Source organism: Marmota marmota, unplaced genomic scaffold, assembly GCF_001458135.2.
Source record: "Marmota marmota marmota unplaced genomic scaffold, marMar, whole genome shotgun sequence".
Lineage (NCBI taxonomy): Eukaryota > Metazoa > Chordata > Mammalia > Rodentia > Sciuridae > Marmota > Marmota marmota.
In genome coordinates, this window is record NW_026000037.1 from 51,363,922 (window position 1) to 51,378,396 (window position 14,475).

The 14,475-nt window shown below is 35.0% G+C and overlaps 1 long non-coding RNA gene across 1 annotated transcript in view; it reads left to right on the forward strand.

Annotated features, from left to right (window-relative positions):
• Nucleotides 1-983: 983 nt before the first annotated feature.
• Nucleotides 984-14,475, forward strand: part of LOC125619418 — a 42,749-nt gene continuing 29,257 nt past the window's right edge. The window contains exon 1 of the long non-coding RNA XR_007350959.1: nucleotides 984-1,155. This is a non-coding gene — a long non-coding RNA (uncharacterized LOC125619418). The remainder of the gene's footprint in view (nucleotides 1,156-14,475) is intronic.

Consider the following 14,475-nt stretch of genomic DNA (forward strand, 5'->3'; position numbering starts at 1 on the left):
CTGTTAGTCTAACAAATATTTATAGTCCGTCCCTGCTATCCAGATGGGTGAAAAACAACACAGAAAAGGTCACTACAATGAGGAAATTACAGAAAACTGTATGAGATGAGCAATAAACAAGTAAACAAATTAATAAGCAATAGATAATATATAACTAAATAATTTCAGGTGTTGGTAATTGCTATAGAGAACTAATCACACAGGGTAATGGGAGAGTGTAACTGAAGTGGAAGATTGACGGAATTTCCACTGGGGAGTTAGGAAAGACTTCTGCAGGAGAGCCAAGCCAGGCACACACAGAATGTTGAGAAGGAGTCAACCTCTGGAAACATCTGAGATTACAAAACTGGAGTAAACTGGATGACCAGGGAAATGAGAGCTAAAGAAGCTGAGTTATAAGGAGAATGGATGTGATACAACTTAACATCATTGTTTCCTGGACTAAGAGAGGAGAGAAACAGAGGAGAAATAAGAAAATATGGTTATAATTACGTTAGTGTTACCCTTCTTTACCTAGGGGAGAACTAAATGTTAATTCTCCTGAGTATGTAAAGTGACACTCAAAATATAAAGGACTTTCCCTGCTAGACCATTTTTCCTCCTCCCTATTTGGTTTTCAGCTGTTCCTGCCTCTGAGAAAAGAGGTATAAAAGCAGCTAAGAGTCTGCTCATTCCTCTGAAGCCAGAGGTACTTGTAGTTTGGAAGACATTTTATTTCATCTCTTTTTTAACTTTTTAAAAACTATTTCTGAAGAGGGTAGCTAATAATAAGATAGATAGGTGGACAGCAGGGAGTTAACTAAAATGTTCAAAATAGTTCTGAGTACAATCACATTTAAAAATAGAGAGAACAGGCCAGGAACAAAACCCCACTCACTCAGTATATCTGGTTCAGATGTAGCTAATGTCCCTATTTAGCATCTTCAAGTTGCTCACACTTTCCTCACCAACCTAAGAATGTGCCTCTAGCACTCTATAGCCTGCCAAGTCCAAGGACATGGGAAAGTGAAGTATCAAACAAATGGGGGATGAAAGGTGCTGAAATCATCTTTTTAGAATATTGCCAAAAAGCGGCTTGAGATTCTAGGGTGCTAATTGCTGAAATATGTGTTAGCTTCTGAATTCATTCTGAGTTTATGACCCACTAACCAAAAGGTAAGAATGATTTTTTTAATGAAATGAAAAGAATGGTGATAAAAGAGAGCAATGTAAGAAAGTATTTTATCCAAGGCTTCCTGGAAAGTTGCAGTATATGAAAAGAAGTTTATTTTGGATGCGCCATATGGCTAAACACATTAGATTTGACCACCAAAGGAATTAAGTTCTTTACTGATTTTTTACTCCAAGTGTTCTCTGAAGAAGGATGTATTAGCTGTGATCTTGACAGTAAGGAATTTTAGGTACCTAGTTTGAATTTATTGTCTTTCGTATCATTGCATTTCAAAATTAACTTTTCTAAAAAGCTGTTTGTGGAGGTAGTTGCACAATCCTGTAATCCCAGCACAATCCCATAATCCCAGTTATTCTGGAGGCTAAACCAAGAGGATTGTGAGTTCAAAGTCAACCTGGGTAACTTAGTGAGCTCCCATTTCAAGAAGAAGAAGAAGAAGGAGAAGGAGAGGAGAAGGAGAATGAGAAGGAGGAGGAGAAGGAGGAGAAGGAGGAGAAGGGGGAAAATAAGTTATTTATGATTTCAATCTCACAACAATTTGTTAGAACAAGTGAAAGTCTCTATGTTTTTTCTGTAGATGAAACTGAGGCGTAAATAGCTGGAGTAAATTGTCGTAAATCAAGTGTCTTCTTAGGGGCAGAAATAAGACTATCTGGCATCTCTTTCCCTGCCATGAGACTATCACACTCAACTTCCTCATCATTAATCTTAAAAGACTTTGGGATATATTACAAAAAGAAGTAGGTGAAGCATATTTTCATATTTTAAAGAAAGTGTTAGTTAAATGACTTTTCTGAAGTAAATTATCAGCACTTTAAGAAAAGAGTAGGATGTGATAAGGGTCCCTTCAGCTTTATGAATTTAATGGTGTGGAGGAATTTGCAGACTGAAATCACCTAGATGCACCATGTATACATACATATAGTCACTATATATATATATATATATATATATATATGAAATATTTTATATATGTATGTTAAGTCTGAATTATTGATTGCATTATTTAGTTTTATAGTTTCCTTATTTAGTTTTTGTTTGAAAGATCTGTCTAGTAGGGAGAGAGGCATGTCACAGTCATTCAGTATTATTGTATTGTGGTCTGTTTGACTCTTAAAATTGAGAAGGGTTTGTTTGATGTACATAGATGCCCATTGTTTGGTGCATAAATATTTATAATTTCTATGTTCTGCTCATATATACTTCCCTTAAAAAGTTTGAAATGTCCTTCTTTGTCTCTTCTGATTAACTTTGGTTTGAAGTCTATTTTATCTGGAATGAGAATGGAAACTTCTGCTTGTTTATGTAATCCATATGAGTGATAATTTTTTTCCCATCCTTTCACCTTCAGCCTATAGATGTCTTTGCCCATGAAGTGAGTCTCTTGGAGACAGCATATTGTTGGGTCTTGTTTTTTAATCCAATCTGTCAATCTATGTCTTAAATTGATGAATTTAGGCTATTAACATTCAAGGTTATTATTGAGATATGATTTGTATTCCCTGTCATTTTGATTTATTTCTGGTTTTGAGTTGTCTTAGTTTCTCCTTTGGTTGAATGTTTCTTTAGTGTAGATCCTCCCTTTGCTGGTTTTCACTTCAACCTCATGGAATATTTTATTGAGTATGTTCTATAATATAGGCTTTCTAGTTGGGAATTCTTTTAATTTTTGTTAATTATGAAAGGTCTTAATTTCATCTTCACAGCTGAAACTTAACTTTGCTGGATATAAGATTCTTGGCTGGCATCCATTTTCTTTCAGAGCTTAAGCTATATTATTCCAGGACCTCCTAGCTTTGAAAGTCTAGGTTAAAAAATAAGTTGAGATCCAAATTGGTTTCCTCCTATACGTAATTTGATCTTTTTTTCTCTCAAAGCCTTTAAGATTTTATCTTTATTCTCTGTGTTAGTCATTCTCATTATAATATGTCCTGGTATGGGTCTGTTGTGATTTTGTACATTTGAGTCCTGTAGGCTCTTGTATTTGATCTTCCATTCTATTCTTTAGGTTTGGGAAATTTTCTGCTATTATATCATTAAAAAGATTGTACATTCCTTTGGTTTCTATCTCTGCTCCTTCTTATATTCCAATAAATCTTAAATTTGGTCTTGTCATGTTATCCCATAATTTTTGGATGTTCTGTTCATGATTTCTTACCATCTGCTCTGCATGGTCAACTCTACTTTCAAGATTATGTATTTTGTCTTCATTGTCTGAATTTCTCTCTTTCAACCAGTCTTGTCTGTTGGTGATGCTTTCTGTTGAATTTATAATTTGGTTTACTGATTACTTCCTTTTGAGGATTTCTGCTTGTTGTTTTTTTTTTAACAATCTCTAAAAGTGGGTCTTTCTCTTTATGTGTTTTTTTTTTAATTTTATTTCACTACTTTTACTCTCCTTTATTTCACATATAAATTTAACTATGTACAATATGAACTCCTTTTGGGACAATTCTTCTACTGTGTTATCAGTGGCTTCTGTTGTTGAAGCATCTTGGTTTGTGTGGGGTGCTTTTTTCCCTTGTTTTTTCATGTTGTTAATGTGTTTTCCAATCTAGAAGTAAAGGATCTAAGTCATTACAAATTCTATCTATAGACCTATGGTGTCCCTGAAGGTTTCTAGCACCTCAGCTTTAGTGGTGAGACCAATATCAACAGCACCTAGTATAAACAATACATAGCCTTAATCTTAATAGCTCCCACTAAGGCATCTACCGCTTCCTTACTTTAAACCAAAAAGCTGAGTTCAATAATTATTTATAGTATAAACAGAAAATTTGTTAAAATGGTCTATAATTTCAAATGGTGGACAAGAAAACAGAGGTAGTGTGGTATGCAATGTTCTTGAGAGAGGAAGAGAGAAGCTAGAAGTAAAAAATTCATAGGAAGAGTGGAAGAAGAGCCAATAGACATTGGCTATTGGTTGGAGAAACATTGGACAGAAAATCCAAGAAAACACAAAGAGAGAGGAAGGATATAAACAAAGAGAAAAAAATACATACATGAGAATACAACAAAAATGCAAAACACCATTCATATTTCATTGAATTTACACACTAATCATATGAATTCATATACAGTTGTGATCGAGCAAACAGAAACCTAAGTATTACCAATCAAATATACATGAATGCTTTATATCCTTTATGTGTGATGCTTCCTACTTTCTTATGACTTCTGTTATTGTTTCCTCAAACAAGGCCTGATTCTAAAACTTCACTTTGAAAATCACACTTTTTAAAAAAAAAAAAACTTTAAAATTAGATAAAATGGTAAATAACTTGGAAAAAAAATCTTATATCAATAATTATTAACTTTATATTTTCATAAGTTCTGTGCTTAAAATTTATTTCAAAGATAGAAAGTTTGGTCTTTGGCTTAAAAAGTTTTACAGAAAGATATTTGGTTGAGAGATATCTATATATTCATACCTGGGTCCACAATTTCTGCTCCTGATACATAATAACATGAGATAAAAGTTGAAAATGAAGACCCCAAAATACACATACACATATTCAAATATTTGTGGTTGTGTATGTGTATGTGTGAGATATATATATATATATATATATATGTATATATATATATATATATATATGGAGGCAAACAAAAAAAATGCAAATTGAAAGTGGAATTGAACTCAAAAGTCTACTGCACTCAGAAGCCTAATGAACTCAGATGCCTGGCTACCAGAAAATGTATGAGTTAAAGGGGTTCTGAGGCAATAAAACGGGGAGTAAAACCAGAATTTACCATTTCAAGTCAGGAGCTCAAATAATAACTCATAAAATGAGGTGAGAGTTATTAAGATGGAATTTTAGTTCCTCACCCAGGAAGGTAGAAGGACAGTGGGACACAGATATAACATCTTGACCAAGAATGAATAAAACTGTATACCTCCTCCTTTAAAATATTTGATTGGCGCTTAATATCTCTGCAGACCAAGTAATATGAAAGGGTCAGTAAAAAACTTAATTTTGGACCAGGAACACTGTGAGTTACCTGGAGTCAATCATAAACTAGTCAGTAGAAAGGGAGATGAGAGGGTGAGGTATCTGGAGGTTGAGGAAGAAAATAATAAATGTAACCAAAATAAGTCTGAAAACATACATCTCAAATGTGTGGATGCACCTTAAAAAAGACTAAAACATACCAAATATTTTATCTCTAGATCTTTACCAATTAATGTACAATCCTTGGACCAGAAGCCTTAGCATCACCTGGGAGCTTACTAGAAACAGAATCTCAGGCATCAACCCAGACTTACTAAATTAAAATTTACATTTTAATATAAACACCAGGAAACTCATATGTACAATAATGTTGGAAAAGTGCTGCTGGAGAAGAAAATATATTTAACAACTGTCTGACAAATACTTTAAATATGATTAAATCACTCTGAAAGCTGAAGGAAGCAAGTTTCATTTTAAAAAGAGCAAATAGAGGGCTGGGGATGTGGCTCAAGAGGTAGCGCGCTCGCATGGCATGTGTGCGGCCCGGGTTCGATCCTCAGCACCACATACAAACAAAGATGTTGTGTCCGCCGAAAACTAATAAAATAAAATAAAATATTTTGTTTTAAAAAAAGAGCAAATAGAAGCTATGGGTGTAGCCTTGGTGGCAGAGAGGGAACTTAGTATGTATGAGGCCCTGAGTTCAATCCTCAACATAAAAATAAATAAATAAATCAACAAATGAAGAAACAAAAAGAGGCAAACTATATAGAGTCTGTTGGATATTAAAAAGAAGTCTTGAATGCAGAAACTTTGGGGAAATGGGAGGGAGGGTGAGGAGGGTGCATGGGAGCAGGAAAGATGGTGGAATGAGATGGACATTATTACTCTAGGTACATAGACTGCACATAGGGTATGATGCTATATCATGTATAACCACAGAAATAAAAAGTTGTGCTGCAATGTGTACAATGAATCAAAATGCATTTTGCTGTAATTTATACCTAATTGAATTGATAACTAATTTAAAACAAAAAAGTCTTGAGAGAGAGAGAGAGATTCAAATAAAAGCAACAGACTGAGACAATCTAACTTACTTCCAATTAGAGTTCTGAGGCTGAAAGTAATAGTCAAGTATAATTTAAGTATGTTTAAGTTGTGTTTGTAGATTAATTTTCAGAGTTAAAAACAAATGTAATATATCTTGAGTACCAAAAAGGACCAATATAATTAAGCCACATTCAGAAACATTGTAGTTAATCTTCAGAATATTACTGACAAAGAGAAAATCTTAAAAACCAAAAAGAAAAGTTGTGTGTGCCACATATGTGCCATCAGTAACAGATGACAGAAAACAAAGGATCAACAGCTCCCATGTGGTGAGATGACATCACTGACACCAAATGAAGAGAATTTCATTACTCTTCTCAATCCTTTTCTTTTTCTATAATCATACCATAGGCCACATAACTTTGCAATTTGTCCCAGTGAACAAGTAAAGTGTTTTTCACTGGTTTCTACATGCAGCAATATGACTGGTTGTGGCCAATACATTATGTTGGAAGTATTAGTATGCCAGATGTAAGCCTGGGTTTTAAGCCACCTTCCTTACTCTTATGTATTTCTGCCAACTTCATGATAAATCATGAAGATCTAGGATCTCTTGCTGGTTACACAAGGAAGATGAGAGACATGGCATGCATGAAGCACACCTTCCACAGCTAATCTATCATATTCTCTGATGCATGAGCTAAATGATGGCTTATTATAGTCTTCCAATGAAATTGTGTGTCTGCTACATTGCAACAACAAACCAATTTACACCCACATATAATGCAAGAATAATCACAAAGATATTTCACACAGCAAAGAGCTTATCACAAATAGTTTCTCACCAAAGGTCTAGTAAAGTAGGATGTAGAAAAAAAGGGACACCACAAACAAAGATAAAACATGAGACAAAACAAACAGTGAGCACAAGTATTCATAAAATACCAATAACTTTAAATGAGTATTTTTAAAGGTAAAATTAAATTCTGAATGATGAGAACAAGATTGACCTTTTTTGTGTTCAGTTGGTAAACTATGTTGAAATCTATGTTGTATTAAGAAGCAGGATGGAAATACTGAATAATTTTGAATTTCATGAGAAAAGTTAAAGTTACCATGTGTTATGGTTCAGATATGGTTGTTCCCCCAAAATTCAAATGTTAAAGGCTTGATCCCCAGGGCACCTATGTTCAGAGGTAGGGCTTTTGTTCAGAGGTACGGCTTTTTGTGAAGGCTCTGACTTCATCAGTGGACTAATCCATTGAGTAGACAGTGTGAGATGTCAAAACTGTAGGTGTGTAGGGTGGGGGCATTTGTTGAAGGAAGTAAGTCACTAGGGGTATATCCTTAAGGGCATTTCTTGTCATGGGCCTCCTTCTCTCTTCCTCTCTTGCTGCCATGAGCTGAACAACTTTCCTTTACCATGTGTTTCCACTGTTATTTTACCTCACCTCAGACACAAAGCAATGTGGCCAGCTGACTATCAACTGAAATCTCTGAAACTATGAGACAAAATTCGTGTCAGGTGCATTGATCACATCAATGAAGAGCCAACTAGCACAACATGAATATTAAAATATAAAAAATAACAAATTTGCCTGTAGTGCTTCCAAAGAAAACTGAAAAAAATATATGGAAAGAACCATGAAAATCTACTTCAATAAAAGATGTAAAAGAAAAAAATACATAATCATATCAAAGGAATAATTTTTAAAAAGCCACCATATTATATAATAGAAGTAAGCCTCAATTCTTGTAAAAACTTTAAAAATCTTCTACTAAAAATTTAGATAATTGGCCTGCCAATTAACATGCATAAATCTCACTAGTTAACAGGGAAATAGTACATGGAGATAATGGAAACAAAATAATTATTAAAAAACTCAACACAGGCAAAAATGTTTAAATCAAACAGTATAATTATTGATGAGGATTTGGGGATATTGAGATTGCTTATACATGGCTTGTGAGAGTGCTGAGTCACCAATTCTAAGACCAGTTGGAATATCTAGTAACACTGCTGATCAAGCAATTCCAGTTCTTGGACCACACAGAAGAGAAACTGAAGTACATATGCACAGGAATTAGCTAATGAATGCTTGTTGCAGCATGATTAATAAAAGAAAATTTGTGAATAAATATGCGTAAATAGGAAAATAGGTAAGCTTTTTTTCTTTCATTCATATAATAAATTTTATATGGCAGTTGAAATGAATGATCAGAGAACATCTGTACCGTTTTGATTGAAGTTTAAAACAAAATGTGTGGGGCTGCGGTTGTGGCTCAGCGGTAGAGCGCTCGCCTTGCACTTATAAGGCGCTGGGTTCGATCCTCAGCACCACATAAAAATAAATAAATAAAATATGGGGCTGGGGATATAGCTCAGTTGGTAGAGTACTTGCTTCACATGCATGAGGCCCTGGGTTCAATCCCCAGTACCAAAAAAAAAAAAAAATAAATAAATAAATAAATAAATAAATAAAATAAAACAAAATGTGGATAAAAAATCTAATTTTATAATAATATACATGTATAATGAATACAACTATATAATATTTTAAAACTGCTTGTTCTTTGTTAATATATAAAAACATACATTCAGGACAATCATTTTATCTGATAAAGAAGGAAATGAATTTGAGGAGGTGATCATAGGAGCTTCACTTGTACCTGTAAAATTTTATTTTAATAATATTTCCTTTTTCAATAAATTTGACTAATTCCCAATTTTTGAATGGAGCAGTAAAAGGTAAGAAAAGTCATAAATATAAAAATGGCTATTTTTGTATTACCTTATTCTTTTTGAAAAATATAATATTGACTTTAAGTATGAAACATCTAATAATGTCTCCTATTTATAAAAATATTTATATTGGGGGAATTTAGTGCGTAAAAGAGCATGTCAGGCATGTCATACAACAGTGAACAAGAATGACACAATTCTCATTCCACAAAGCAATATCTAGAAATATTTTAATAAAATATAGTTTTCAGAATAGTTGTCCTGAACATTTTGAGGATCAGCAGTCCTTTACAAAGTTATTCACTCATTCAGCAACTATTATATTCTGTCATGTACTGGACACTGTTTTTAGTTTTCAGGATGTAGACGTAAACATCATCATTAATGATAATCATTTTAGTAATGTTAATGGGAATAATACCTAACATTTAATAAGTACTCATTACTTTAAAAACATAGTACAAGTCATTCACCCATGTATACTTAATTCTGACCAAAACCCAGAGAAGAAAATAATATCACTGTTTCCAATTCATAGATGTTTCATTTCATTTTTATTTCTGAAAGCCAGCTTTGTGTATCTAGAACCATTTGAAACAGCCACTCTCCTCAAATTTAGGAAGAAAAACATCCTCAACCACTTCATATGCTCTAACAGTCCATGTGCTGGAGTTTAGTTTGTGTGTGTATGTGCCCTACCCCAGCAGATCAACTTTTTCTGAGCCACAAGACCAAGGAGCTCAGAAAATATTCATATTTATGCATTTTTTTTCTGTATGTACACCACAGGCCTGTGGAGATATCCTGGTACTTTAGTTGATTTCAAGTACATCTTGGAGCTAAAAGTGGCACAAGGTATACTACTATCTTCAGAAAGTGAAGAATCAGCAGCTAGAGTAAGTTTTATTTCAAAATATGACTATAGAATTCTCTTGGAGAGAGAACCCGATCTTTCTTTTCAATATTACAACATGATAGAATGGATCAATATTTGTCTCAATTTTGGTTGAGGCCCAACAATAAATAGGTAGCATCAATGCCTAAATTCAAAATGAGATGTTCAAGCCCTAATTAAGGCCTCCAAGGGAGGTTGTTCTGAGTAAGAATGAGTTCTGTTCACTGAACCCCACTTCTAGTCTTTAAACAATGTTAGATAAGTAGGAAGAATGAGGTTGGGAATTAGAGGGAATGTTCTTGAAATATAGTGATGTGCAGTCATTCCATCACCACATTATTATAGAAGAGGGAATGGCTTCTCCGTCCCCATAACCTAAGGGACAAGGGTTTCAAAATGCCCCTTCAATGAGCTTGGCTAGGGTCTCAGGACATTCCCTGAAAAGCCTTCCTGAAGGGAAGAGAACTAGCTGGCTGGTGTCTCTGATGCATGGTACAGCGGGAAATGGCAGCTCTGCTGGGAATGCCTGAAGATCATGGATGAGCCAGGGCTTCCCATCAGTGCATGTAAGCATCAAAGCAGAGAGACAGCTTGTCCTCAAGTTAAATGGGCTCTTCCTAAGTGCAGCACTTGGTGGGAGGGAAACAGAAAAAGATCATGTGGAGTGGTACACAGGAAAATGGGGGATTTGCAGAGTAATAGTAAGCTGGGCAAATCCTTTGCCTGAATTACAGAAATTAAATAGATCAGAAGTCTCCAGAACTGAATGATCCTCCAAAGAACTTGTGAATATCACATGAAAGAAGAAATTGTTCAAATTTAAAGCATCTGCTGTGCTAGAGGAAACTAATGCCGAATTACGTGGTGTCCAATCATGGCCAGTCTCTGCTGCCCTCATCCACTTTCAACACTGGAGGAGGTAGAGCTGTTCACCATGAAGGAAGGGGACAGGACTGAGATGCTGGGTCAAACAGGGCTTAGCTCCCAGCTTTCTGCCCTCAGTAGACACTCAAATGGGCTTGGAAACATTTACTGTAAGATGAGCTAAAAGTACGGAATGTTTTGATTTTTGAATTGTCTGTTTTGTGATTTAAAAATGGTTATTGGGCTCATTTGGTAAAGTGCTCGCCGCCCATGTACAAGGCCCTGGGTTCAATCCCCAGCACCACTAAAAAAAAAAAAAAAAGTTTATTATGTGAAAGTGATTATAAAATTCCACGGGATTTCTGTTAGAATTCACTCAGGAACAGAAAACGAGCCCATAGAGAGAGTTTGAGTGAGCAGTGGGGCAGTGGGGTAGGAGATGGCAATGGGAGAAGAGAAAAAATATTATTTCTTTATGTCTCTTTGAGTTTTGCTTGTTCAGTCAACTGGCTGCATGATATGTTTGACAGGTTGTTTAAAGAAGGGTAAGCAAGGCTCTGTAGATGTCTGGGGCTGTCTGAAGAGCAACTAGCAAGAAAGTCTAAGGAATTTTTAAGAATAAGGGTGTCTAGGATTTATTTTCCAGTTTTGGGGGATATTTTACTGTGATAGAACCCCGGACTAATATGCCCAGATACTGAGTAAAACCCTGGTCCTTCTGCATTCTCATTTTCCTAACTGATGAGGGAAGCTACCATAGTACGTACGTTTGGATAATAAAGGAAGAGCCATAAGAGACCAACTGAGGAAATTAATATCCAAGTGGAAGCAAGGTACCAAAACAAGATGTAACTAGAAAAACTGAAGACTCAGGAAATCCTTGATTTTTACAATTATTTTATTAATAGGGAGTAGCTACGAGATTTCCAGCAGCATAGGATGAGAGCATAAGTATTATCTTTCAAAGATAAAGATTGAACAAAAAACTGAAAAACTTAAGCACATCCAAGTGATTTCCACCTCTATTAGGTTATATAGAAAGTATCAGAGCAACTATTTAAATTAATAGAACACATGTTAATAAATACCCTTATAGCTGGGCATGATGGCACACACCTATAATCCTAGAAGCTCATGAGACTGAAATAGGAAGATCATGAGTTCAAAGCCAGACTCAGCAATTTAGCAAGGGCCTCAGCAACTTTGCAAGACTCTGTATCAAAATAAAACATTAAAAAAGGCGGGGCTGGGAATGTGGCAGAGTGGTTAACTGTCCCTGGGTTCAATCCCCAATATCAAAATAAAATAAAATGATAAAAGTAAACCCCTTTATGCTTTATAAAGTTGTTGGTTAATATTTGTTGATTAATTAATGGCTGACAATATATGCACAACTGATAGTTTTTGCAATTTAATATGTATTCTGTCAGTCAGAGTGAAATTATCAAGTAATAAGGTGTTTATTTCCTCTTTTGCCTTCAATAGCATTTTGTCTGCTGCTATGTAATCTTCATGAGACTCAGAGATGCTAAGTGAAGCTAGTTTTCAAGTGTCACTCTTGGCAAGTGAGATATTCCTTTTATAAAAATATCTGCTGAGCTTTGACACCTAGACTGAAGTGTGTATCCACATATCTGCTATAAAGTGAATATGTCTTTGTTCATTCTGACTCACAGATCCTTCAGTCAACAAAAGTGCTTTACAGATGAGCAATTCAAGACTGTGAAATCAAAGGTGGCATGTAAAACTGTCTCTCTCCAAGGACTACTGATCATCTTTCCTTGAGAAACTAGTAAGCAGATGTGGCTATTTAGTTTCAGATCTCTCCAGAATGCGTATATATTGTCATTGTCATTCTCTGAAAAGACAGTGCTTGCTGGAGACTGGAGATGGTACCACATTTGTCTAGAATATGCTCATTAGTCCATTGATTCTTAGAAAAATATCTATTTTATCCATTTAGTATAAGCTTCTCTAAAGTAAGAGAAAGCTTATTTTTCAAGGAATTTGTGAGACTATATAGTAAGCAGACTTTGCCCACTATGTTATTGATGCACATGTTTGTTAGTATATTTTTTAAAATCATAAATGCGCCATTAAGTTTCATACTGTACCAACTTCTACTTTCAATCATAAAGTAATTTTTCAAAGGATTCTACAAAACATTATAGTACCTCATTATTTATTGCTATGGCCAAGTAGTCACATGATGGCATCTAAGAATATTTTTAATGATTTCCCCATCCTTGATTAGAGCAAAATATTCATGAACAGCCATGCCTTTAATTGTCTCTATGACATTTATCTGGCAAGTCCCCAATCTTAAATGATTTCAGAAGGTTGGTAAAATGCTGAAACAGTGATGACTCTAACTGGAAGGCAATGTCCAGAAATATTTTGAAAATACAAAGAAGTCTTCCAAAGGACCATGAACTCAGTGTGGGGGCTGGAATATCTAATCCCCAAGCAGCACAGGCCATCAAAGATACAACTTGCGCTTTCAGAGGAAGAAGTTAGACCTATAACTGAACACTCCATTTCTCACATTGCATGTCGCGAACTATCTCTCTTCAATTTAGAGGAGCCCTAGCCTAATTCAACAGGGCAAAGGTCCTAATTTCTAATTTGCTAAGCAATTTATCACATATTACCTACTCCAAGTCAGATCAAATGCTACCACCAAATCATGGCAATGAGTCCAGAAATGGTAAATTTTTTGATTAATTCACTGAGAGGCTTTGTTGCTAAATATTGAAAATATATTTTTAATGTGCAACATTAGATGTGTGTTCTTTTATGTAACTGTGTTGATAATATTTGTGCAAAATTATGTAAAAAACAACAGGGTGAAACTTAAAAAATCTTTCCTGAAACAAAATTAAAACTTACTGATAATTCAGCTTCAGATAAGTCACCTCTTGGGTTATACAGAGAGGTATTTTAGAGTACTCAGGAATTTCGCATGAATCTTTTCATATAGAAGATGTTCTGAACTAATAGACTAAGAAAGAAAGAAAGGAAATTTCCTTTCTGTCTGAACTACACAAGGGGACAAAAGACAGACAGGAAAGAAAGGAATTTTTGTATCTAGTTGTTTACTCACAAAAATCACTGGAACTTGAACGTCACCACCACTGGATTCCAACAGTTTGAATTCATATTCCTGCACTTACTAATTACTTAATTGTAATAAACCTCAACTTCTTCATCAATACAGGAAGATAAAATGGTGATAATATTTAAGTACCTCACAAAAAAACAGAGTGTTTTCATCAGCTTTTTTTGCTTCTGTAACTAAAAGACTCAACTAGAACAACTGTAGAGGAGGAAAAGTTTATTTGCGGGTTCACGGTTTCAGAAATCACAGTCTAGAGACAGTTGACCAAATTTCAACATTCAGGATGAGGCAGAACATCATGTCAGAAGAGTGTGGCAGAGGGAAGCAGTTCACAGGATGATCAGCAAGCAGGGGGAGAGACTCACCAGATACAAACATATACCCCAGAGCCATGTCCCCAATGCCCCACCTCCTCCAGCCACACCCCACTTCCCAGTTATCACTCAGTTAATCCCATCAGGAGTTTAACTCACTGATTAGCATAAGGCTTTCATAACCCAATCATTTTTCCTCTACGCCTTCTTGCATTGTCTCACAGGATACCTAACATCCAAACCATGACACAGAGATTGAATGATGTAGAATTATTTTTTAAACAATTTGTTTTTCACTAAGCCCCAGCAACAATATGGTTATATGATGATAATGTTTTGGAACTATATAGCATGGTAATTGTAATCA